The following is a 27510-nucleotide window of genomic DNA, read 5'->3' on the forward strand; positions in this document are numbered from 1 at the left end:
TTGTAGAACTTTGTTCTTCTGTTGTGTTTCTGGAATCTTAACAATTATATGCCTATGTGTAGATTGTTTTTAATCAAGGCTATTTGGAGTCCTATATGCCTCACTTATCTGTATGTCAAGTTCTTTTCCCCTGCTTGGGAAGTTTTCTGACATTACTTCTGTGGATAGTTTTTTTATGTCATCTGCACTCTCTCCTGTTTCTTCATTGACTCCAATCAGTCTTATGTTATTCTTCTTTGCATCATCTAGCAGCTGCTGGATTGATTTCTTGTGGTCTCTTACTATTTTAAAGCAATTTTCCTTTTCCTGGTCACTAATTGCAATCTTGTCTTCTATGTCTGAAATTCTGTCCTCACATTGGCTCATTCTGCTGTGTAGACTTTCAGTGGAGTTTTTCATGTCCTGGAAATCTATTTGCATCTGTTTTATGGATTCCATTGGTTTCCTATGTTGGGATTCCATCATGTTCCTCAGCTCCTCTCTAGATTTATTAATCATATCTTGCACTAGGAGCACAATCTCTCCTGTTATCTGAGAAATCATTTCTGATTTCATTTTTTCCAGATCCCCATTTGTTGCCAGTTCAGTGGATCCAGGTGGTTGAGTATCAGAGTGTTCCATCTCATTTCCCTTTGGGGTTGCTGTAGGTGATCTGGAAGACTGGTTTTGAGACTTATTTACGTGTTTGCTCATTTGCACTGGGGGGGGCGGGGGGGGGTGCTGTTGTCGCCTGCCTGAATCACCTCCTCTGAGCTGGGAGACGTGGGACAAGGCCCAGGAATTGCAGTAGGGATGGTGGCCCAGAAGCCCCTACCTCTGGGCTGGGAGTGGCAGGAGGGTTGGTGGCCCAGAAGCCCCTTCCTCTGGGCCGGGAGCAGTGGGAGGAATGGTGGCCAGGAAGCCCCCTCCTCTGGACCAGGAGCAGTGGGACGTCGGCTCAGAAGCCCCTACCTCTGGACCGGGAGCAGCGGGACCCAGTACCATGGTCTGGTGGTCTGGCGTCCTCTGCGTCTTTTTAGTGTGGAACCAGGTGGCTGTACAGAGGAGTGGGGGGGGGGGTCCAGTGCATGTTCCACAGGACTCGACCTCGTTAGGGCGTCCGCAGACCTGCCTGTCTGCAGCGGGCCGACCCGGAGTGTTCCATGCACCGTGATGAACATTCTTATACACATATTGATACACACATCTCTAATGTTTTCCTTTAGATAAATTTCCAGAATTTCTTAGTCCACAGATATGCCAAAGTTTGAGTTTTAATACGCATTGCCAAATTTTTCTCCAGAAATATTGTACCAGTTTCTATTCTCATCAGCAATGCAGGTTGAAGCATGGAAATGCTAATATGAGATTCAATTTAATTTGAATCTTCAAAGATTCTATATCTCCTGCAAAGAAGATAAAGATCCCTGCACCCCTGGAAAGCTAGAGATTTTAGAAAAAAACTCAGTGCCAACTGAGAAAGCCTGTTTCTATCTAATAACATCAAAGGAAATCCAATTTAAGGCCCAACAATGAAAAGGACCTTGTTAGCTTTGGTTATTGAAAATATTTTTAAAAGGATTCATGGAAAAGAAACACCATGCTGTAGTGGAGACAGCATTGGATCCAGTGCCAAAATATCTAAGTTTGCATCACAATTTGCATTTTCCTATGACTGTAGGCAGGCAATTTAACCTCTCTGAGGCTCATTTTCCTTAATATAAAAATGAAGCAGCTAATGTCTCTCTCTCTTGCTTTTGTGAAGTTTAAATTTTTTAATGTGAAAAGATTTAATCATCGTTATATTTGAACTGAAACTTGCACTGTCCTTAAATTTTATGATATTGCTATTCAATATTTTATATTCTCAATAACTGGTTAGAGATGAGTAATAAATTATTTTTCTTCAGTCAAAAGAATCATTCAATGGGGTATTCCTCAAGGCTTTATATTTATTGCTGTTGATTTGTTCTTTTTATTAGTAAAGGATATTAGATTTTACTCAACTTTTACATATAGGAAAATGCACATGCTTTAAGTGTACAGCTCAGTGAATTTTGACAAGTGTATACACCCACAAAATTATCACCTCAATCAAGATGCAGAATAATTTCATCATCCTAGAAAGTTCCTTTGTATCACTTTGCATTAACACCACTCCAGGAAACCTCTGGTCTGAATTATATCATGATACATCTGTTTGGTCTGTTTTCAAATTTCATGTAAATAGAATCATGCAATAATTATCTTGTATCTGACTTCTATGACACAGTGTTATATTTTTTTAGGTGCATCCATGTTGGTTAACACATTTCATTTTCATTTACTTGTGTGTTCTTTGTTTACTTTGTGTATTCCATTGTGTGAATACAGCACGTTTTGTATGTTTACCATTTGTTATGGTTTAGCTCTAGAATGCCCCTCAATATGCTCATGTGTTCAGAGACGCAAGGTGACTGGATCATGGAGGGATTACTCCACTGATGAATTCATAACTAAATGTGCTATTAGGAGTTGCAGCCTGGTTAGAAGAGATAGATCAATGGAGGCTTTTCTTTGGGGGATATATCACCTTCCCAAGCTCTTCCCCTCTCTCTCTGCTTCCTAACTACCCTTCCACTGTGCCATTTTGGCCTTGCAGCCAGCCAACCATGACTGAACCTTCTAAAACTACAGAGCAAAATAAATCTATCTTCCTTTAAGTTGTGGTTGTCCAGTATTGTGTCCCAGTGACGGGAAAACTGACTAATACACCATTCACCTATATAGACATTTGAATTGTTTACAATTTTTGGCTCATATGAACAAAGTGACCATGAACATTAGTGTACAAGTTTTTTGTGGACTTTTACTTTGAAGGCAGGAGGGATAAATGCCTACAAGTGGAATCAGTGGAATAAATAGTAAATGTTTGCTTAGTAACTGTCACGAGACTTTCCATAATAGTGCACCATCTTACATGCTACCATCAACATCTGAGACGTCCAGTTGCTTCACATCTTCATCTACATTTGATATTTAGAACCTTTTTTAGTTTTTTATATTCTGGTGTGTGTGAAGTGGTATCTTACTGTGCTTTCAATTTTCATTTTCCTGGTGAATAATCATGTCAAGCATCTTTTCATGTCCTTATGGGAAATTTCTGTGTTTTGGGACAGTGTTCATTCAAGTCTTTTTTTCTATTTTAATAGATTGTCTTATTAACTTCTCTTAAGGTATAAAAATTCTTTATATATTTTCTATTGTGGCATGTTAAGTCTTTTCCCATTTTTAACAGGTTTTTGCATTCTTATTGGTGGCTCAAATGAGTTCTCTCTATATTCTAATCATAAATTCTTTGTCTGATACAGCATCCCGAGTGCTGGGATTACAGTGCTGGAATTACAGGTGTGAGCCACCACACCCAGCTATTATTTTTTCTTAAAAATTAATTTTGTTGGTACATTATCTTTTTAAAGACATTACTTGGACTTCCACATATTTTACTTATGTCGATGAGTGATATGTGATATCATTTATAATTTTCTTGTGATGTCCTTGACAGTTTAATAACTAACCCCTGGTACATTTGAACTCATTAGTCTGGATTTTAGGCTATAGAAAGTGATAGTTGTTTCCCATCCCCACAACTTAGTGGGATTAACCTCCACAGATCTTGTCAAAGCTTGGTTTTGTAGCTCTATCTCCATGAGTCTAGAGTAGGTCTTACCACAAGACATAGTCCTTTCTTTTAAGGAACTAATATGAAGGGTGTTAATAGAAACTTCTCCTCAGGCTGGGTCAGAACTCTAAACATCTTCCAGGAATGTTCAGTCTCTGGCAGCATCTCTATTCTAATCTCAGCTCCATAGCAGCAACCTTTGTGTGGTCTTGCCCTGAATCCTGCATATATGCATCCCAGTCCATTATGAACTCACTGGCACTGGTGCAGAGACTTTACTCTCCCTGTCACACACCCAGCTCAATTCCTTTCTTTGTGGTTTCGGACCACTTGAATAGCCTTGGATTCTTATCTCTCCTCCTTGGTCCAGCTCACCCACCATGCTCTGTGCAGACTCCAGCTTCCCAGGACACAGTTGGAAAATTTAGCTGAGAGTTAGATGAATATCGGAAGAGATTTTCCCTTTCTGTGGGAGATTGTGCTGCATGCCACTCAATACCTAAAAATATCTGCCTCAAATATTTTCCCAGTGTTAGAGTCATTTATAACAAAAAGCGTGAGTCCATAGGATTTTGTTTTATAGAACTCTTTAACTTGTGGTTGCTGGAGAGAAGATAGCAGCCATAGGACAATGATAAAGTAGATTTTTTTATTGTCTCAAAGCAACATTGAAAGCAAGATAACTGCAGGCTGTAATATGGAATTTGGAAAAGATCAATGTTTCTCATCATTTTAAAATCTTTTCACCTTTTCCCCCCGAGAACTCTTTTCATGCTCATAATATTCCATACAATTGTCTATAGGAGCCATCTACTGAATTAGAAAGAAAAGGCCAGATCAACAGTTCCTTGTTGCATTGTGAAAGGGAAAATCATCACAGAGTCAAATGTAAGCAGAAAAACCCATGCATCTGTTTCACTGAAAGTAATTAAGACAAACTAGCTATATTTTCCTCAAACTAAGTATGCTTAACCAGAAATCAAGTAAGAAGTTGGCCTATCTTGGAAACAAGGGATTTGTTTATGAAGACTAAATCCAAGTCCTTGATTTCAACTTTAAAGAAGAAAAGTGGAGGAAACCACTACTATCTTTCCCCCCATTAACTCTACCCTCAGAAACTGCTTTCCCAAATTGGAGTTCCTTATCTTATCAAGCATCTGTTGCTATGTGTCAAACCAATCCAATGCTTAGCAGCTTAAATAACTACTATTTTATTTATTCTGATTCTGTGGTTCAGCAATTTGCAGTAAGTTCATCTGAGTAGCACTTTTTCTGGTCTCATCTGGGGTAGCTCACATCACAATAGTTATCTGTCACCTCCAAAGGGTTTGTTTGTCTAAGCCTCACTGGTAAGTCTAGTGGAAAGTGCTGCCTGTCAGCTGGGCCTTGTGTCAGCAACAGGCCAGAAGGCTTCTTCACACAGTGGCTGTGCTCCAAAAGTAACAAGAAATGGGCTAGATCTTTTTTTGTTGTTACTGAGAATTGAACTCGGCTCCTTGTGCTTGCACAGCAGGCGGCAAAAACCACTGAGCTAAATCCCCAGCCCGGTGGACTGGATCTTAATGAGCAAGCATTTGCCTCTGCTGTGTCACGTTTGCTAATGTCTCATAACCAGAGCACATCACAGAGCCAAGGCCAGAGTGAATGTGGGACAGGACTGAGAAAGGGTGTAGAGAGAAGGAAGTATGATTCATTAGTGCTGTTATTGTAACAATCTACCTCATTTATTAAAATATCCAATTGTGTACCTATTCCCTGTGCACCTGTGCATCTTTCTGCAGCAGTTTTTCAATACCAAAATGTGCTGCTGCTAACAGAGGATGCAACAATCTATAAAATCAAGAAGATGGACTGGTGATTTCTAAAGTCTTTTGTGCTTTGGCAGTTTTGGGCCATTCCCGTAAGTGTCGTTGATTGTTACCTAGCACACACACATACACCAGTACCTGTTTTTTATACCAAGCCTCCACTGTGTAGGGTTGATGAAAACTTCAAATCTCAACCCTGCCTATATATATTGGTTACTTGCAAAACACTAACCCAAATCTGATAATTAACATAGGTATAATTCACAGATTCATGGAATCCTCAACATTTACCAACCCTTGTAGATTACACAGGAGAAATAGTCAGAGCATGATCAAGAATCTTGTTTTAATTAAGTCATAGGACAAGGAGACTTGAGGACTGAGCTTGGCATCCAGACTTTTCCATTATTAGACCAATATGCTGTTAATAAAGCTTCTTAACTCATGTTAGTGTGATTTACTTTTGCCTTCGTGAACTGGAGTCTCTTAAGTTGTATTCTTACTTTAAATCTTTAGGATTTGCATTCTAGTCATAGATTTTAAATGGAAACTCTGAATTTACAATTAGAAGAGAGAAGATATTTGTTTCCTTTCTCTTATTCTTCATAGTTTTGGGGAAGAATCCATTTTATACCAGTGATCTTACTTCATGGATTAGGAATGAGTGGGAGTTAGCAAAGAGTGTCATTATATGGATAAATGAACAAAACATACTTCTAAATGTTCTCATTTCTTTAGCAAGAGCATGCTGAGCCGTGACTCTACCAAAGACTTCAGCAGCTCCATAGTTGTTTTCGCATAGTGTTTGTCCTCAGAGATGTTTTTATTCTGATTTAGTTATCTATTAGTATGAGCCCCAGAACTACATCAGTACCAGCACTTTGGGCTCTAGGCACCCACCCATAGAAATCACTGACATTGGGTTTAAACTTTCCTCTGAAAAGAGAATGAAATTGCATTCTATAATAGCCTAAGGGGCAAGGCACTGAAAATAAAACTTCCTTTTACCTCTTATATAATCCAAGTGAGTCTTTCATAACAAAACAAAGGAAGCCCAGAACAGGAGAAGGACAAAAGCTCAGGGTCATTTGGAGCTGTTCAGGACTGCAGGACTATACAATTTCCTGTGTCCTACACTAACCATGAATTTTACAGTTACTGAGGCATGAGAACACCACACAACTACAAATCACTAATAAGTCTGTACAAGAAGACATTGAAAATCCAAATTCATCTTTACCAAGTGAAGAGTGTGCTAACAGAAGGAAATATAAACAGAGCATGGAGAGAGATACACAAGAAAGGGACTAACACACCAATTCAGACTCTTGTCAGGCATCTCTTTAGAGCTCCTGTCAGCAGGAAGCCAATTACTTGAGAAAGAATGAAGTTTGTTTTATGAGCACAATATTACAAATGCAGCCCCTTCATCTGAACATCAAGGAAGAATTTTACATTTCCAATAGAAGCCAGCAGTGCTTTGCAGCTGATGGGCTGGTAGTTTGCCTTGGAGGTTAAAGCAATGGAGCTGTGAGAGGAGTAAACAATCTCCTTAACTCCCTAAAATTAGCTCCTGTGATTAATCTATGACACTTAATTTGTGAAAACCTGCAAGGGAAGGTTATGGCCTCAGAGCACACTAACTGATGCCATAAAATAACTTTTGACCCCATAGGCTTCTTAAGGTCTCTAACTTGATTAGCTTTTAATGTTTTTGACATTGGGCGCTCAGAGTCTTCCACAGAGGAATATAAGAAGAAGCAAAGACCACTAGCCTCTAATTCATTATTTGACATAGTTATTATTATTATTTAATAACAATATTCCCTATGAAGAAATAATGTCTTGAAATTTTGCACATAAAAAATTACTTTCATTAAAAAGCTATCTCTTCTCTTATTTGGAACACAAAAACATCTAGTTTGTCTAATTTTATTTATCTATCCCTTTTGTTCATATTCAAGGAAGCAGATAGCAGGATTCTTAATTACTCTGCACAGTATGCTTGGTTAAATACTGGTGTGAAGTGCTTCCCTGTGCTCCTAAACATCTGCCAGATTTTACCCAGGGACAAGTAACATTTTACATGAAAGAGAAAAGGAAAGGACTCAGGCTATATGACAGATCTTTTGGGTGATAGAAATTTCAGTTTTGTATCTGAGCACAGGGTTCACTGTTGCTAAAAACACTCTAAATTGACCATTTGACCTACAAGATTAATATACTAAACTTTAGAAAAAACTCTTAAAAAGCCCTACCATGACATATCTGTGTCACAGATACAAAATTCCTTGACACTTGGACAGAAAGAGAGTGAAAAAGAAAGAATCTACTACATTTCCTTGGGCTAGCTACTTGACTCCTGCAGTTATCATTTTAGCACAATGATATTTGTTCTCTTTCTAAAGCCAAACTAAGTTCTAATTTCCATTGCAATTTCTTCATTGATTCATGGCTTATTTAGAGTTGTTTTGTTTAATTTTCAACCAGCTGGAGATTTTCTAGTTTCTCTATGAGTGATTTTTACCTTAATTCTTCTGTGATCAGAGAAGATTCTCTTTATGAATTTAATATTTGGAAGTTTATGTGGACTTATTTTGAACTCCACTGCAGTTGTTAGGTATAGTATTCTATGTATGTCAATTGGGTCATGTGTATTAAAGATGTTGTTCAATTGTTCTATAACCTTAATATTTTTTCCTGCCTATTCTATAAGTTACTAAAGGAGCTATATTAAAATTACTTTAAACTATTGTGAATTATCTTCTCTCTTTATCTCAATCAGTTTTTACTTTATACATTTTGAGAGTTGTTATTATATCTGTGCAAATTATATCAATCCTACTTCCTGGCAGATTAACCATTTATCACTATGAAATATCCCTCTAGCAATTCTTTATACCTTAATATTTGTTTAGTCTGTTACTGACTTAGCAAAACACTTTCTTTAGGTTAATGTTAACAAGGAATAGTTTTGTCATCCTTTGCTGTCACTTTCTGCAACTTTATTTTAAGTTATTTTACTATAACCAGCATGAAGTTTTCTTTTAAGAACAGTTTGACATTATTTGTCTTTTAATTGACATATCTATTCTTTTCATTTAATGCACTTCTCTGGAATCGTTTGTCTAAAGAATTTAGAATTTACTATAGCGTAAGTCAGACTGTGATAAAATTGTAATTTTGGACTTCTCAGCCTCCACAATATAAGAAATAATTTTTTACTATTTAAAATTTGTCTACTTTCAGGTACTTTGTTGTGGCAGTGTACATGGATTAAGATGGCAGCTTGTAATTTTTCAGTTTTTATCTAGGTCTTCCTTATTCCTTTGCCTTTCCCATTGTCAACTCCTTTTCTAGCCTCTCAACAAGTGGAGAGAAAGCTGAGGATGAGATTGGGAAAGAACCCCCTCAAAAACACACACATAGTGACTCTAACACCATTCCCACCACCACCACTCCCTCTGCCATACCCCAATCAGTCTCTATCTTGGGGCCACCACATGCAGACAATCAGACCTCTTCAGTAGAGTCCTTTCCAGATATCTCTACCTGCTACTTACCACAATTTCCAGTTAACCTATGAGAAAGTTTGCACTTCTATCTCTCCAAAATCTAGATGGATAGGATACTCCCAATATAGCTTTCTCCTACCGGCCTATAATTGGGAGCACCTCCACACAACTTCTTACCTTTAGGATTTTTCAAACTCTGTCGCTCAACCCCAGAGGACACAGGTTAGCTTCTTCCTAGATTCTCTCTGCACTAGGGTTTGCTTTCACTGTCACACAGGGACAGATAGGCTCCTACAACTCAGCTAACAGCCAAGATGAGATGTCAGGCTTCCCTTCTAACATTATACATCCTCTTAAGTACCTCTACATGGTACAGAATAGGGGAAACACTCACTTTTCCTTAACTCATCAGGACAGGAGGGATGTAAGATTCTAATTTATTTGAGTACAAAGTGCAAAAAACCTAACTACGATGACTTCAAGAGAAGTTCGGCAGTGTCTTACTCTGTTTCTATTGTTATAACTGAGTACTACAAATAGAGTAATTTCTAAAGAACACAGGCTCATTCAGCTCACAGTTCTTAAGCCTAGGAAGTTCAAACTCAAGTGGCCACATCTGGTGAGACCCTTCTTTCTGGTGAGGACTCTGTAGAGTTCCAAGGTGGCTCAGGGAATCACATGGTGAGACAGAATCAGCTTGATAACTTTGTCTCTCTTTTTCTTCTTCTCCTTCTCCTTCTTCTTCTAAAGCCACAATTGCAATCATGAGAGCCCAATACTCATGATTTTTCTACTTCTTATTACCTCCAAAGATCTCACTTTGAAATACTATTAATATATGATTTTGGAGGTTAAGTTTCTACATGAGATTTTAGAGGAGACAAATACTCACATTATAGCAGTAGGTGAAGGACTGGGTGGTATATTCTAATTCTTTTTCAATTAATCTCTATTTTCAAAGTGTTTTTGTCTTAAATATAATGTGCAAAATATTGCTATACTTGTTCTTTATGCTCCCACCAGAACTCAGGAATTTTGTACTTGTATCTAACACAAATTTCCATAAGACTTTATGAATTATTAATCACTTGATTCCAAAACATCATTTTTTGAAACCTAAATGTGTAACTTAATAGATTCCCCCACCCAGAGAGAAAGATTTTCAAGTTTAGAAAGGACACATAGAATACTGGCTACTACTACACAGTTGGTATCCCCTTCCTACTGAGTGACATAGAATCAGCATTAAGGTCTGACTTAAAATAATTTTGTTATCAGGCCACAGTCAGGACAAAACTTTCTTTTCTCTACACCCACAGACCAGGAAATCAGAATATTTTAAGCCATTATCACTATATCTTAATTTTAGGAAATTATGTAATTCATGGAAGACCTCCTGTTTATCTTCTTAATTAACTGATTCCTAAGCATTTACTAAGTATTGGCCCCAGGCCCAATGCTGAGCTACAAAGCCAAATAAAAGATGGTCACTTCTTTCAAGTATCTTATGGATTAATGAAGGAACCAGGAAATAGACAGATCTTTAATACACAGCTGAACAATGATGGAGAAATGCACAGGCTGTTATGGCACCCCAACAGAGAGCAACTACCTTTCTTCTCTTGGATGGTCAAGAGGAGCTTTCTAAAGCAAGTGGCATTTGAGTTGTTTTAAAGAAAACAAGAATCAGCAAATGATTCTGATTTTTATTCTGTGTAATGGATGTTTTATTCTGTGTAGTGGATGTTGGTGACATCAATGATGGAAATGTACAAGCAAGATTTAGTAGGAAAGCTCATGAATTTAGCCATGGAATTAGTGAATTTGTGCTATTGGTACAAAAAATACAAAGATGGTTGACGAACATGTGGGTATATAAGAATGAAACTCTGAAGAATGTATCCTCGAAATACAGGTTTTAAAGTCATCAATATTTAGTTGGTTGTGAAATAATGAGAGTGGATAAAACTATGAAGGGAGAACGTATGACAGTTTTGTATTATTTTGCTCATGAATCTTTTAGAGAATCTGATGAAAAGAATCAACTCTCTTCCTAGGAAAATATACACAGAGTGAACTTCTTACATGCATTTACAGTTCCTGACATGATTCCCTAAAACTTGTAATAAGGAAATTCCAGTTGAAGAATACACAAGTTGTAATAAGGGCAGTGCACTGATGATCAAAACTTCCAAAGCCACAATCAAAAATACTGATGCTCAAGACAGCATATAACATAAAGCTACCAAGAAAAAAATGAGACTTGAAAAAATTGGTTTCCCTAAACTACATACTATGTTTTTCATAACTATTAACTATATACTACCTGCCTCTGGAACTATTCAGTCTGTAAAACATGTTACCTGAAAAATCCAAAGCCAGAGGCAATTTTGAAATATACATGTGAAATGGAGTTGAATCTATTCATATCACAGCTTCAGAGAGTACATCAAGTTGGAAGTAATGACTTCCAGTTTGTAAGGAATTTTTTACAGCTCAAGAGAAATGGTTTTTCTAAACCTTTCCTTTTCTCCAGGTTGCCATAATACTGTGCGCATACACCCACTAAAAAACTCATATCATTCCTTCATATTTACAAGACGACCTTTCCCCTTTAAAATTTTAAGGTCCTTGTGGATAAGGATCAATTCTTATTTACCTTTGCCCACAATGCTATTTTCCCCAGTTCTTCCACCTCCCACACCAAATACAGAGTTTTTCATACATATTCAATAAATATCTGTAGAACTAACCCAGAATTTTATACCCAGTCACAAAATCTTCTTAACCAAGGAGCAGAATTCAAAAGATGGAAAATAATGGAAGGCAGGGATTCCAGGTGCCTCTTTCCAGATGAGAGCTGATGGCTCTCATTTTTTCAGCATTTCACCAAAAGAAACATCACAATAAATAATATTAATCAACTCAGGGTCTCCACATCGCATCTCTCCTGCTTGTATTACACTTCATGCTGTGGAATTAGAGAAAATGGAGGATAAAATAATGCAAGTTCCTAGAACCAAGAAAACAGAATTCTATTCTCATACCATATAAAAATCATCTCCTAGACAAAAAAGACTGTCATTTATGCAAGGCAAGGAACAAAAGGGGACAAAACAGATGATAGTACAGGAAGCAATAATCTCAGGGGTTATAAACTCAAATTTTACTTAGCATAAATTGCCACAAATCAAGAACACATATGAAAGAATTAAATCACAACTTAATTTTTTTACTGTATAATACTGCAACTAAGAATTGTACAAACTGACATCTTTAAACATTTCTCATAAGCCTGAAAGGAAGCCATTTCCTGACCTTTGCAGATTTACAATCCCACCTAGAATGAAATAGAACAGAATGTCATTGATGCTTTCAGAAGAATATTTGCTTTGAACCCTTGTTGATGCCTTCATTACCTAACTCCAATAACTCTTCACTTTCTGTGTACAAATGTAGCACATTTGGTTTCCATTCCTATATACCAAAGGTCTACATGGGTTGCAGTATCAGACAAGGTAAGTTTTGGGTTTTGTATTATTTGGGGGTTTTGTTTTCATCTGATTTTATTGGTATGTCCATTTTGAACTATCTAAAGGCCACTTAAAATTCCAATTCCTCACAATTCAAAAACATGAAATAAAATAAAAAAGCAGATGGAGACCAATTTTAAACAAGCCTTGACTTTAAATGAGTCTCTTGAAGTAACACACAGTCTAGAATAAACTCTGGCTAGAACTATGGGTTGCCCAAAAGATCTGTCTTTTCTATGGGAATGGAAGATTTGTTCCTGTTCCAGGGTCATCACAAGGAGGATGAGTAGCCCTGGAGAATACAAAGTATCATTTTTGCCTCTACAACTCTATCTCTACCACAAAGAAATTCTAAACCAAGCAAACAGTTTGTTGTAGACCAGAAAGTCAGCAAAATAAATACAACCCAGAATAGCACTGTTCTTTATTAGAAGAGATACTCTCTAATTCTTTTTTACTTTTTTAAATTTTAGTTTAGTTTATTAGTATATGTGTGTAGCACATAATGTTTACATCCTTGTGGGAAGTTGGTACATGCACATAACACATATTAATTTCTTATTCCATTCTTTCCCTCCCCACACTTCCCTTGATCCCCTTCCTTTTTGAAATGCTTGATTTCAGAAGATTTTAGAAGAAAAGCAAGTACAAGAGAGAAGGAGGAAAATGGTAAGACTAGAACATGAAATGAGAAAGGAAGAGACTCAGTAAGTAAGCCTCAAGTTGTGACTACTTAGCTCTAAGGATGAAAATTCAACATTTGGTATTATATTTGTAGATCGAGGCAAATGTTTTTTACCAGAATATTCTCTCACTTCTCACCCTGCTGTTCTCTCCAGGGAGGAATTCACACCCATCAAGCCTCACCTCATCTTACTGTAAAGCTTCCCTGATCCCATGAAAACAATTTCTTCCTCCCTCCCTCCCTGTGTTACCTTCTCCATTGGGTCCTTTTTTTTTCCAGAGGTCTCCCTCACATTCTTAGGGTACCATGAGGGTCTTGAATTATATTTGTCATTTTCTCCCCAGGGCTTGTCATTGTGGGCAATATAAAAATTTGTTTAATAAGTATCTGTTGAATCTAGGTGGTTAACATTAAAAAAAAAAATCAAGCCTCCAGATACTTAGAGAACTAACAGCATACATATGATCATCATACATATCATCGAGTTTGAAGTTAGGGATATGAACCAGAACAGAGCAGTGTTCCTAAATCTATCTTGATGTCACAACCCCTAAGAGTAGCTGGAACAGAAACAATTCAGAGAGGAATTTATAAGAAAAAGAAATGAAAAAAAACTGTCTACTCCGTTGGTTCTTTTTCCAAAAGGATTTGGGCAATGAGCATATTTTCTCACCAGAAAAAAAACTGGAAAATATTTATGCTGAAATATCCCCATTGCTGTATAATGATATTTGAGCAAAAATGTTATACACTCCCACATCAGTTTTACAGATTACATGGGTAAGGAACCAAGGAATCTCCCACTCAGCATGGCTCAATCCTGTTTATGAGCAGCCACTTAATGCTACACTTTAAACAGACCAATTTAGAATGAGAGCTACATGGACTACTGCACAGATTACCATGGACACTGTCCAAAGATGACCTCATAGCCTGATAGGAATCTAACACTTATTGAAAAGGGTCTACTTCTTTTCAATAAACCCCCTTTCAAAAGTACATTTAGGCATGTACTGGGTTACTAGAATTACTCAAATGCTGTATAATTTGAATAATTTTCTCCAGAACAGTCTCTCAATTCTTTGAGCATGAAAAGTTCTATATGATGGTATATGAAGGCACAAACCTTCGTATACAGTCACACATATGTGCCTTCATCCCATGTGCAGAAATTCATACATATGTTCATACACATGCTAACCCATAACCATACACTAACCATACACACACTTTCTCTGTCTCTCTCTCTCTCTCTCTCTCTCTCTCTCTCTCTCTCTCTCTCTCTCTGTCAAACACACGCACTCCCAATTAATGATAAGGAAGGCACCTCAGAGAAGAGATGAAGAGGGAGATCATTTCTAGAAGAACTATTACCTGGTGCTCACATAGTGAAAAGGTGGTAACCAGTAAATTTCAATTCAGTCATCAGTTGGACTTTATGGTAGCTATCCAGTAGAGATCCAAGTCCATAAATTGAAATCTTGAAATCTTGTTTGATATTAACACATACTACCAGCATGTCCAAATTTCTTCTAAATATTAAGGATAGCTGGTAGGTCTTAAGACTATCAGAAGTAATCTTGGTAGTTTTAAGTCTCAGATAAGTATGCTATAATCACAAAATTAAGACTGTTAGGGCTGGGACTGTAGCTCAGTGACACCACACCTGCCTGAAAACCCCAAGGTCTTGAGTTAAATCCCCAGTACCAAAAAAAAAATTTTAAATAAATAAATAAACAAAATTAAGACTATTTAAAAGAGCATTTCTTGGACCTTGAAGTATTTTGCTGTTGCTTCTCTAACTAACTCCAGTGAATGAATAAAGCCTTTCTGTTTCACCCATAAGTTTTGCCCCAGCTACACATGAAAGTCTGTAGGAACAGGAGCCTTGTGTGTCCTGCTAATCACTGGGTAGTGCCAACACCAAGGAGGAATGACTGGAGAGGTGGGACAAAACTCTGTAGTTCACATTAACCTTCCCAGGGCAAATCAATATAAGGACACTTGTCATGACATACGGTCTTCTCCTCTAAAGAAACAAAAGAAACATCAGAAGTATGCCCAGGAGAATATCATCTTTCCCTGGTGTTTCCCCTGCTCAGACTTGCATTTATCAGCATCCTTTTCCTTCGTGTGCTGATTTCTTAGTGGAAGCTTTCTTCATGGAGAGAAGATATTGAAATCATACATATACTTTTCATTCAAAGTATCTTTGTTTCTTCCAATGGTGGCACAAGAAAGAAATAACTGAGCTTGTACCTATGAACAAAGAGGGAAGAGCTGAGCAATTGTCCGATGACACTAATCAGAGTAGCTGAAAATGTGTATAATTCATTTTCCACCTTTTTCCTTAGTTGAAATATTTTGACCAGAAAATCAGAAAATTATTTCAGATTTACGCTTCATTAGTCTTATGTAAGCATCATTTCACTTTTACTAAAGAAAAGAGTTAACTCAGAGGTTTTTGTCCAATCATTTATACTAAATAAATGAAGTCCTGAGGTAGATTTTCAACAAAAGCTTGAAGAAACATATGCATAATTGTGTTACATGGAAGCTCTACATAGTGTACATGGTTTTCTTTTTTTAAATAAAATTGAGGTAGGGGATAATGAAGAGAGAAATATGTAGGGGGTTAAAACTAAGAATAAGATCATATTGATTTATAAATGTCAACATACACACTCTGCATCTACTGTGTGCATGTGTGTATTTGTATACAGTAAACAAATTTAAAAACATATGTAAATATATCTATCTATATAGAGTTATCCCATCTCAGTCATATTTGCTGCATTCTCAGTCATTGTAACATCTATAAAGCAATCAAAAATTAAAACAAATGGCTCTTTGGAAAAAGTAAGCCTTTTTAGCTCAAACTAAGCCACAGTGTTCAATTTGTCTCTGCCCCAAAGAAACATATCCATTTGGAACGCAACATGAAGATGTTTGGCTTTTGTGGAGATAATTGGCTCTAAGCAGTCATGGTAATTAGCAGCATCAGGTAGCTCAGGCAACATTTGGTCACCCATTGCTTATCCATTTGTGAGCAAACAGGAGGGGGCAAGGGTGATGGGAACAGATGGGAAGAAATACAAGTACCTCCCTGGCAACTTGCATGGATGCCTCATGCTGTTGTTCTCTCTCTGGCATCATCATTAGGGCTTCTGGCTTCAGAGCCAGGTCTGAAGAACCTATGGGCAAGTGCAGATGCTGCCAGCTGTGCCAGCTACCCTTCCCATATGCTGTTTTGTGCCCTCCACTCATCTTGCATAAAGAGGAAATTTCTGTGCTGATTCTTTCTATCTCTATGCACTTTGGTTTCACAGTTGGGTTTTTTGTGGGGTTTTTTTTTGTAACAATAACAACTTACTAGGGCTATTGTTAGGGGTTAATTGAGCATAAAAACAAAATGGGAAAGATCCAGCTATTCTTTTTGGGAGGATTCCAGAGAACTATTGCAACTGAGCACTATCTTTCAACAGTGATACTCAGGTCTGGTGGCAGTTCCAAGAAGCAAGATGTGACCAAAAAACTCAATCATGGGAGGAAAGAATGTCAGGAGGGTGTGCCTGAAAGAAAGGGAAGGAAGATCCTATGAAATGGAGCAAGTACAAAAAGAGGAATAACTGCAAAGAGCCATAGTAGAAACTGTAGCATAAAAATAGAGTAGCCAATTACTAAGCAATTACTCCCTGACAGGGACTATAGAAGCGATTGACAGGACACAACACTGTGATCTCAGTACCAGCATCACCCTTGTTTTACAAGTGAGAAACCATGACCTTCAAAAATAAAAGTTTTTAAAATGAGTAAATACCATACTGGACTTTAATTCAGATCCAAGAAGTCCCCTCTGAAGGCTGTCCTGGGAGTAGGGAGCCTGGAATTTTGCTCTGGGCAACTCCTGCATAAAAGAATAACTTCCAACAGGCCACTAAACTTCAGTGTCTACCCATAGTGGCCGTTCCAGAAACAGATTTAAAAAAATAGATGAGCTCAGAACCATGCTGGAAGCCATGAATCCCCAGCATAAGAAAAAAATGGAAACCACGATCACCACACTTGGAAAGAAATGGAATCCATGAAACAGATTCAAACAGATATCCAGGAGATTAAAACCTCCATTGAAAGTATTCACAGCAGACTGAGCAAATGTGAAGATAGAAAATCAGATATAGAAGACAGGATTGCAGTCAGTGACCATGAAAACAGAGATTTCTTCAAAATAGTAAGGGACCATGAGAAATCAATACAGCAGCTGCTACATGATGCAAAGAAGAATAGCATAAGACTGATAGGAGTCCATGAAAAAACTGGAGAAAGTACAAATGGCATAAAAAACTTTTCACAGAAGTAAGAGTAGAAAACTTCCCGACAGAGGTAGAGAATTGTACATACAGATAAGAGAGCCATATAGAACTCTAACTAGCCACAATAAAAAAAAAGCTACACCTAGACATATAATAGTCAAGATCCCAGAAACCCAACAGAAGAATAAAATCCTACAAGCAGTTAGAGAAAAGAAACAAATCACATACAAAGGAAAGCCCATCAGAATCACTTCTCAACACAAACCCTCAAGTCAAGGAGAGCCTGGAGTGAAGTATTTGAAGCCCTAAAAGAAAATAACTTCCAACCTAGACTGTTGTATCCTGCAAAATTATCTTTCAAAATCAATGGGGAAATTAGATACTTCCATGACAAAGAACACCTGAGAAATTTCATGAACACCAAACCAGCACTCCAAACAATTCTAAACGATGTCCTAGAAAAAGACAATGAAGGTCACAACTCCATGAGGCCCAACAGAGTGAAGCCACCAGGCAAGGCAAGGAACTAAAGGGAAAGGAGGAAAAATAAAAAATGAAACAGCTGGGGTGGATATTTAGCTCAGTGGTTTCACTGCCTGCTACGCAAGCTCAAAGACTCGAATTTAATCCTCAGTACCCAGAAAAAATTTTTAAAAAAATGAAAGAGCCAACAACAGTAAGACATCATGACAATGGTGAGTCAGTATCAGTTATAACCATCAATGTTAATGGCCTCAATTCACGAATCAAAAGAAATAGACTGGCAGAATGGATTAAGAAGTAAAATCCAACAATATACTGTGTACAAGAAACACACCTAATTCAAAAAGACAGTCATAAACTCAAAGTAAAAGGATGGAAAACAGTTCTCCATGTGACAGGAACCCAGAAAAAAGCAGGGGTAGAAAACAAAATAGATTTCAAACCAAAACTAATTAAGAGAGACAAAGATGGTCTTTTGTGAAGGGAAAAATCCAAGAGGAAGAGATGACAATCATAAATATATATGCACCAAATACAAATCCCCCAAACTATACAAAAAAAAAGTTAATGGACATGAAAAACCAAATAAATACTAATACAATTGTAGTGGGGGACCTCAATACCCCACTGTCACAAATAGACAGATCATCTAGACAAAAAATCAACAATGAAATTCTAGAACTGAACTAAGCTTTTGAACAAATGGACTTAATAGATGTTTACAGAGTATTCCACCCCACAGAATCAGAACATACATTCTTTTCAGCTGCACATAGGTCATTCTCCAAAATAGGCCACATGCTAGCACACAGGGCATGTTTAAGTAAATGCAAAAGAATTGAAGTTACCCTGTGTATATTATCAGACCATATTGCAATAAAATTGGAGATCAATAGCATAAGAAAACGCAAAACCCCCACAAACACATGGAAATTGAATAACACTCTCCTGAACAACCAATGGGTTACAGAGGAAATTAAAGAAGAAATTAGGCAGTTTCTACAAGTAAATGATAATGCCAGTACAACATACAGGAATCTGTGGAACACAATGAAAGCAGTTCTATGAGGGAAATTCATAACAGTGAATGCCCATATTAGGAAAACAGAGAGAGCTCAAATAAACAAATGCTGAACCTCAAGCTCCTAGAAAAGAACAGCATGACAGACCCAAAGCTCATACAAGAGAGGAAATTATAAAGATCAGAGCAGAAATCAATGCAATGGAGACTAAGAGAACAATACAAAAACAAATCAATGAATTGAAGAGTTAGTTTTTTGAAAGAATAAATAAAATTGATAAACCCCTGGCCAGGGATTTAGCTCAGTGATTCCACTTCCTGCCTCACAAGTGCAAGGTTCTGAGTATGATCCCAAGTACCAAACAAAAATCGATAAACCCTTAGCCAACCTTATCAAAAAAAGGAAAGAAAGGGCTCAAATCCACGCAATTAAGAACAAAAAAGGTGAAGTCACAACAGATCCAGCAGAAATCCAGAAGATCATCAATACCTACTTCGAGAACCTGTACTCTAAAAAAATGGAAAACACAGAAGAAATGGACAGAGTCCTAGATACATATGAATCGCCAAATTAAAGAAATGAAGATATAAATGAAATGAAAGAAATGAAGAAGATATAAAAATTCTAAACACTCCAATTACAATCAGTGAAATTGAAAGTGTAATTAAAAATTTACCAGCAAGAAAAGCCCAGGTTCTGAGGGCTTTACCGCTGAATTCTACAAGACATTTAAAGACGAACCATCACTGTTAGTCTTTAAACTCTTCAATGAAATTGAAAGGAAAGCAATACTTCCAAATTCATTCCTGGAAGCAAATGTTACTTTGATTCCAAAACCAGGGAAAGACCCAACCCAAAAAGAGAACTATAGGCCAATCTCCCTAACAAACACAGATGCAAAAATCCTCAACAATATACTGGCAAACAGGATACAGAGAGTCATCAAGAAGATCATACATCCTGACCAAGTGGGATTTATCCCAGGGATTCAAGGATAGTTCAACATTCATAAATCAATTAATGTAATACACTATATTAACAGAGTCAAGGACAAAAACCATATGATCATCTCAATAGATGCAGAAAAGGCATTTGACAAAATCCAACACCCATTCATGATAAAAACCCTACCGAAAATTGGAGTAGAAGGTCTTTATCTCAACCTGATTAAGGCTATCTATGAAAAACCAAAAGCCAACATCATAAATGGTAAAAAACTGAAAACTTTCACCCTAAAATCAGGAACAAGACAAAGATGTCCACTATCACCACTCCTATTCAATATAGTTCTGGAAACATTAGCCACAGAAATTAGATAAGAGAAAGAAATAAAAGGAGTGAAGATAGGAAAAGAAGAAGTTAAACTGTCATTATCTGCTGACAATATGATGTTCTACATAGAAAACCCAAAAAACTCTGCCAAAAGACTTTTAGACTTAATTGACAGATTCAGTAGAGTAGCTGGATACTATCAAGGTCAACATTCAAAAACACAATAGCCTTCTTGTACACAAGTAACAGACTCACTGAGAGAGAAATTAGGGAAACAATTCCTTTCACAATAGCGTCCAAAAAAATGAAATATCTAGGAATCAATCTAACAAAAGAAGAAAAAAGACCTCTACACTGAAAACTACAGCACTCTGAAAAAAAGAGATGGAAGAGCATATAAGAAAATGGAAAGACATCCCTTGCTCCTGGGTAGGAAGAACCAATATACTGAAAATGGCCATACTTCCAAAACTGCTATATAGATTTAATGCAATGCCAATTGAAATTCCAACAATATACTTCACAGAACTAGAGAAAACAATCCAAAAATTCATTTGGAACCAGAAGACACTTAGAATAGCAAAAGCAATTCTAGGCAACAGAGACATGGCAGGGGGTATCACAATCCCCAATTTGAAACTATACTACAAAGCTACTGTGATAAAAGTATGGTACTAGCAAAGAAACAGACCCGAAGATTAGTGGAATAGATTAGAAGATCCAGAAACAACTCCAGACCTCATCTTTGACAAAGGTCAAAGCCACCTCATCTTTGACAAAGGAGCCAACCATCCTCACTGGAGGAAAGATAGCCTCTTTAATAAACGGTGTTGGAAAAACTGGATCTCGACCTGCCAAAGATTAAAACTAGACCATATCTATCACCATGCACTAAACTAAGATCCAAGTGGATTAAAGATCTAAATATTAAAACAGAAATACTAAACTTTCTGGAAGATAAGTTAGGTAGAACTCTTGAAGACATTGGCATAGGAAAAGACTTCATGAACAAAACCTCAGTAGCATGGGAACTAGCACAAAGAATCAACAACTGGGATCTCATCTTATTAAAAGGCTTCTGCACTGCAAGAGAAACCACCAATAGAGCTAAGAGACAACCTACAATGTTGGAAAAAAATTTTAGCAGCAGTACCTCAAACAAAGGACTACTATCTAGAATATATAAAGAACTGAAAAAAATCAGACCCCCAAATTTAAAGACCCAATTCAAAACTGGGCATCTGAAATGAACAGACATTTCTCAGACAAAGAAGTATAAGCAGCAAATATACATATGAAAAATGTTCAACATCACTGGTCATTTGAGAGACACAGATGAAAACAACACTGAGATTCCACCTCACCCCAGAAAGAATGGCTTTTATCAAGAAATCAACCAATAACAAATGTTGGTCGGGATGTGTGCTCCCATTGTTGCTGGGAGTGCAGACTGGTGCGACCACTGTAGAAATCAGTATGGAGATACTTCAAAGAACTATGATTAGAAGTCCCATTTGACCCAGCTATTCCTCTGCTGGGTACCTTCCCAAAAGAATTAAAAGAATCATACCACAGCAATATATGTGCCCCTATGTTTATAGCAGCACAGTTTGTAACAGCAAAAGCTTGGAAACAGCCCAAGGGCCCATCAATTGGAAACTGGCAAAAGAAGATGTGTGTGTGTGTGTTTTTAAATGGAGTATTACTCAGCCATAAAGAATGAGACACTAGAGACATTTATAGCTAAATGGATGGATATTGAAGACATACTCTTAAGTGAAATAAATAGGACACATGTGTAAATACTGAATAGTTTCTCTAGTATGAGAAACTGAAAGTGTAAATAATGATTAAAATGAATAATTGAGAGTGGGAAATAGGAAGAAAAGGTCCAAAGGGGTAGGGGAAGTGGGACGGGTAGGGGAAAGGAAAGAAGGAAAAGGAAAAATTATGAGAAAAGGAAAAAATGGAAACAAACTCTTTGTAAATAGGGAAGGGTGGAGGGGTGAAGGGAGGACAGGAAATGGGGAAAAAATAAGAACCAAGATATATCATGTAAAGGTACAAGTACCCAACGATAAATGTAAATGTATTGCATATCTAAAATGGACCAATAAAAGAATCTGAGGGAAAAAAGAAAAGAGTGGCAGTTACAAGTATGATTAACAGCCTTCTGCAGCAGGATCGTCTGACAAGTTTATTAAAAATGTAGGTTTCTAGGTCTCTTCTTAAATCTAATAAACCAGAATTTTTATGGCAAGGTGCCTAATACTGCATAATTAATTCCCCTTGAGATTTTTAAGTTCAACAAAGCTGAAAGACTACTGGACCAGTGATCTCCAAAATACTTTCTAAATGGAAATTTGTGTAGCTATGGTAGCAGCAGTTATGGCACTGAACAAAACCATTCCATTATTCATATTCAAATTTTGCTTATTTGAACACTCAAAATAGTTTTTATTTAGTATAAATCTTTACTTATAAATCTTTTGATGAGTTTCCTTTACTCTAAAACTTCAAGCCCATCTTCAAAGAGTAAAGATTGATTTCTAAACATTAAGAAAATGAAACACCTCTGGCTTAGGACTAGTCTAAAAATGCCCTAACCATGGAAATATTTTTGGAATTAGATCTCTATTCGGGATGATTTTCAAGGAAGAAATACTTTTTTGTATATATGAATGATTTTTTTAAATAAAACTAAATTACTTTGAATACACCTTCCAAATAGTAAATTGTATTTGGTTGAACCATATAAAACTGCCTTTTACTTGCAAAACATTAATTTCATGTAATTTAACCTAATGTGTGTGTCTACCTGTACTAACTGCATATGGTTCCTGTGACTAGTATTTAAATGTCAATTTGCTTGTCCTCATAATGTAAATGCTGCCCTTTTAGTGCATTCTCAATAGATACTAAGTGATTTTAATATTGAATACAAAGTTTCCCATTCAAACACCCATCCTGTATAAAATCCTTAGATTTTAATGAAAGGGTGAATATTCACAACTCCATAGGCCCATCAACAATCAAACTGGGCATTACACCCATTTCCAAACATAACCCAACACACACATGTGCATCTAACCCACAGGGAGCCAGGAACTTCTCCCCAGTTACTCTGCACAAGTGAGTTCACTGTCTTTCGAAAGGCTGCTTTACAATCTAAGAGATTTTTGTCAGCTGCATATTTTTTTCCACAATTTGGGCCATTTTCTTCAAACTCAATATTCAGTCATTGTCACTAAAAACGTGAATAGGAGAAAGAAATCTAAAAGTTAAAAATTAGGCAAAATGACATAGATCAGCATGAATTGAATGCTCAGAGAAGAAATAACAATGGGGCTCACTCTGTCACATGAAATGTTTGTGTCTTTTTCCCCCTCTGTCTCCCTCTGTGGTGCCCATCTTGGGGTGCCAGCAGGATTATTGGGAAGCAGTGAGAGCTGACTAAAGCCCCTAGTCACTCTCATTCAGCATTGAAATTGTTGTCTTCCTCTGATCCTCAGATTATGGAGATGAGATGAATGTACAGCACTAAGATTCCCTACTGAGATAGCTTTTCACTCTTTTCAGTAAGAAAAAGATCAAAAGGAAATAGGCTAATTAGCATACCAAAGGAGACAAAAACCCCTAGAGCTTTATAGTTGTTGCAATCCAATAATAAACACCCGAGTACAAAAAAGATTATTTGATAACGACACACAGAATTGAACGCCTTTGAAATAGCAGCTTCTGGAAAAAAATATTTCTGGAAGTGAAAATATCCATAATTATAAAGAATAATGCTTACACATTGGGGAGCGGTTCTTCGTTCATGTGAGAGCTACTTGGAGAACTTTGCCTAAGAACAGTAATGTAGATTGCCTTTATCTTCACAACTCAAAAAGCCTACCAAAAGTTTCAAATCCCTTCCCAAGTAAACATCCAACTCTTTCATATTCCCAAAAATTAAACACAGAATTCTTGTCTTAAAATAGATGTCCTCTTTTCCCAGATCATCACCCAGTCAAGGGCTGAGACTCAAAACCGAGGAAATTTGCCACTCTTTGAGACTCATTAGCCTTCCCTACAGCCTTTTCTGGTTTAGAAGCTGGTAGTTTCTGCAAATATAGACTTTATAAAGGGAGAAAAACAAAGTAACTGTTTAATTATGAACAAATTACTTTGGGATAAGTGCATAGGAATCCACCAGGCCCATGAAAAGACAAGTCTAGAAAGAAAATCAGACCCTCACTCTTCCAGTTAGTATTGTGGCACTTGTCTTCAGACACTGAGGACTGGAGCCTCAGTAGTCTCAATGGGTTTGACTATGTTAAGAGCCTGCCTGCCAGTTCCTCCCAGGCAAACATAGGCAACTGTGCACAATACTGGGTCACTGCATACCACTGAGCAGATGGACAAGCCTTCCACAGTAAAACTGACCTTCATCCTAATCAATTCCAACACCTCACTAGGACCAGAGGTGGTGGGGCTCTGAACTGGGGGAAAGGGGTGGTAGGGTTGTTAATGCAAAATTTTTACGTGGAAGAACAGAGATTGCCTCTGAGTTAAGCCCTAGTTCCAATCTAAAATGTCTACTGGCCACAGGGAAAGTATTAATTTCCTGGAGGTCACCCCGGTTATTATAATAGACTTGCCAGAGACCCCTGGCTCCTAGTCATTTGCATTAAAAAACCCAGAGGCCCAGGTTATTAATAATATTTTATTCTGTTTCTAACCAAATGAATCATTATTAAAGAATCAAATGGTAATGAATCTCTCTCCTTACAAATCTGAGTTTAAATGAATAATGCCTCTCCTATTATATAGATTTATTTTTAAACAATAAATGGATGTGAAATACACCTTTGACTGTTCATCTCATAGCCTATTTTTCTCCCTGAGGCCTCTAGACCTTTTCAGATTAGATAAATCACTTAAAGATATTATTTGCTTAGTTTCATAAAGGATTCTTTTTGTTGTGTTTCATTTCTATAAATTGTCCACTTGCAATGAAACAAGTCTCAAATCAGAATTTTACTTAGAAAAATGTGTCTACAGGAGTAAACTAAATGTCACTTATCCACCATGCCAAAGTATTAATTAGACTTAGCTGTTTGCCTAAGTACCAGAGGAACTCAAGGTGATTAGCTGCACTAATTGGAATTTCAAGTGGTGCTGATAACCACACAAAGATAATAGGATTATACCTTCCAACTCTGGAAAAAGAAGTAGCTTTGACATAACTGTTTAGATGGTAGCTTTAAGCTGTTTCACACCTAACTACCCTCAAAGAAAGGAAACACTTTTATATTCTATTTTTAATCCTATTTTTAAAAAGAAAATTCTTCTAGGTAGAAACAAAAGTACAAATGAATACCCTCCACTCCCCTTCCCTACCCCATCTCTGGGTTTGAATTTGACCTCAAAGAAGCACAGAAAAAGCAACTTTGCTTGGCCATGGATAGGAACTCAAACTGAATCAGAAAGAAGTCATTTGTACTGGCCCTTTCTATGGGAACATAATTTTGTTTTGATTTGCACAAACTCTCCTGGAAATTTATTAACATTTCCAACCCCAGGATGCCCAGAACGGTAAATATAATTTATTTTGTGAAGATTGGGTGGATGTCACTATCTGGATTTTGTACATTAAGAAACTATCATTTGAAGAGGTTAAATTAGCCTTTCTCATTATTCTTTTTACTTTTGAGAACATTTCACATTTACAGAAATGCAGCAGTTTCCAAACTTGACTGGTCCCACAGGTGTCAATGCATAGCACAGGACTGCAGCAGCTCCTCTTATCCACCTCATCACTGGGAACTTGGCTTTGGACCATCTCTGTCCTGCCAAGCAACTTTCTTGGATTCTGATACCTCTAGTGACAACACCCCTCCCCCAACGTGGATGCAGAGCAGAAACACTGCCAGAAGGCCACTCTCACTGTCTTGCCATTCCTTCTGATGTCTAAGCCATCTGTTGCCAACTGTGGCATAAATAATTATAAAAGAAATTGTGCCAAGGAAAAAATGGGGTGTGACCAGAAATCGAGATGGTATGAAATCAGAAGAGAAAACAGATTTATTTCAAGTCAATATAAAAGCACATGGTGATGGCAGTTACCACTTGTAGTCAAAGTTCTGGTGGCCACTGGGTAAAGATTTTACCCCTTGGCTAATTAGATTCACTTAGCAACTTGATCAGCCATAATGTGTTCTCTAAAGTAAAGGTATAAAACCAGACCTATACTGCTATCCTCTCTGGTCTAAAAAACAACTGGATAAAAGTAATGGCACAGCCACTGGTTCTATCCATCCATGAAGACATGCTTTCTCCTGCACAAGTGCCTCATCAAATGGAGACTCTCAAGAGGTGCAGAGACCACCTGGAGTTGCCATGGCAATTTAGGAAAGTCTAAAAGACCAAGCTATGGCTACATATCTTTATGCAAGTCTTGCATAATTTTAGACATTATTTAGGTTGGGACATCTTCAGAACATCCCTATCCAAATCCCTGTTTTCTTAAAGAAAACAGTGATTACCAGTACCACATTACTAAAAATAATAAGTTTGGGGAAAAAATAGGTTAAAACAAGGCTATTAGTCTGATACCCACCTATAATCCCAGCCATCTGGGAGGATGAGACAGGATGATCAAAAGTTCAAGACCAGAAATTTAGTGAGACTCTGTCTCAAAATAAAAAACAAAAAGGGCTGGGGATGCAGCTCAGCAGGAAGGGCTGGGTTCAATCTCCAGAAAACAAACAAAACAAAACAAAAACACAAAACCAAATGTCATAAGGGAATTTAAAAAGAACACAGAGATATATGTATTAATGTGAAGAAAAACAGGAAACCTATGCACAGATCCTGAGGCTCTTTGTGAGAGAAAGTAAGCAGAAAACAAATACTTCCTATGAAAAATTTAAAGACAGTGAATTCTAGGATTAGATGGGATTTTCAGAACTGAGAAGTTCACTCACCAACAGGTAAAGTATGGTGAGCCAAAGACAAGTTTTAATTACTTTGAAATTTTTTCCTGCATTATCAAATTGCCAAAATAGATTTTTTAGTTCATTGGATTTTTAGATAAGTGAAGGAAAAGTTTTAAATTCTAGAACATTAGCTTAATGCAAGAAAATATAATTTATCTATTTCTGTACCCTATTGCAAAATACTATATAGTGGAATCATAGGAAGGACTCAGAAACATTTATTTCTTGAAAGAAAGAAAGTGGAGGAAGGGAGAGA

General features: G+C 37.1%; 1 long non-coding RNA gene across 1 annotated transcript in view; it reads right to left on the reverse strand.

Annotated features, from left to right (window-relative positions):
• Positions 1-709: 709 nt before the first annotated feature.
• The window catches only part of LOC101706591 (uncharacterized), a 75473-nt gene continuing 48672 nt past the window's right edge, over positions 710-27510 (reverse strand). The window contains exon 4 of the long non-coding RNA XR_015445833.1: positions 710-15440. This is a non-coding gene — a long non-coding RNA (uncharacterized LOC101706591). The remainder of the gene's footprint in view (positions 15441-27510) is intronic.

The sequence above is a fragment of the Heterocephalus glaber genome, unplaced genomic scaffold, assembly GCF_053883595.1.
Source record: "Heterocephalus glaber isolate CG9 unplaced genomic scaffold, H.glaber_assembly_v1.0 deba00001666, whole genome shotgun sequence".
Classification (NCBI taxonomy): domain Eukaryota; kingdom Metazoa; phylum Chordata; class Mammalia; order Rodentia; family Bathyergidae; genus Heterocephalus; species Heterocephalus glaber.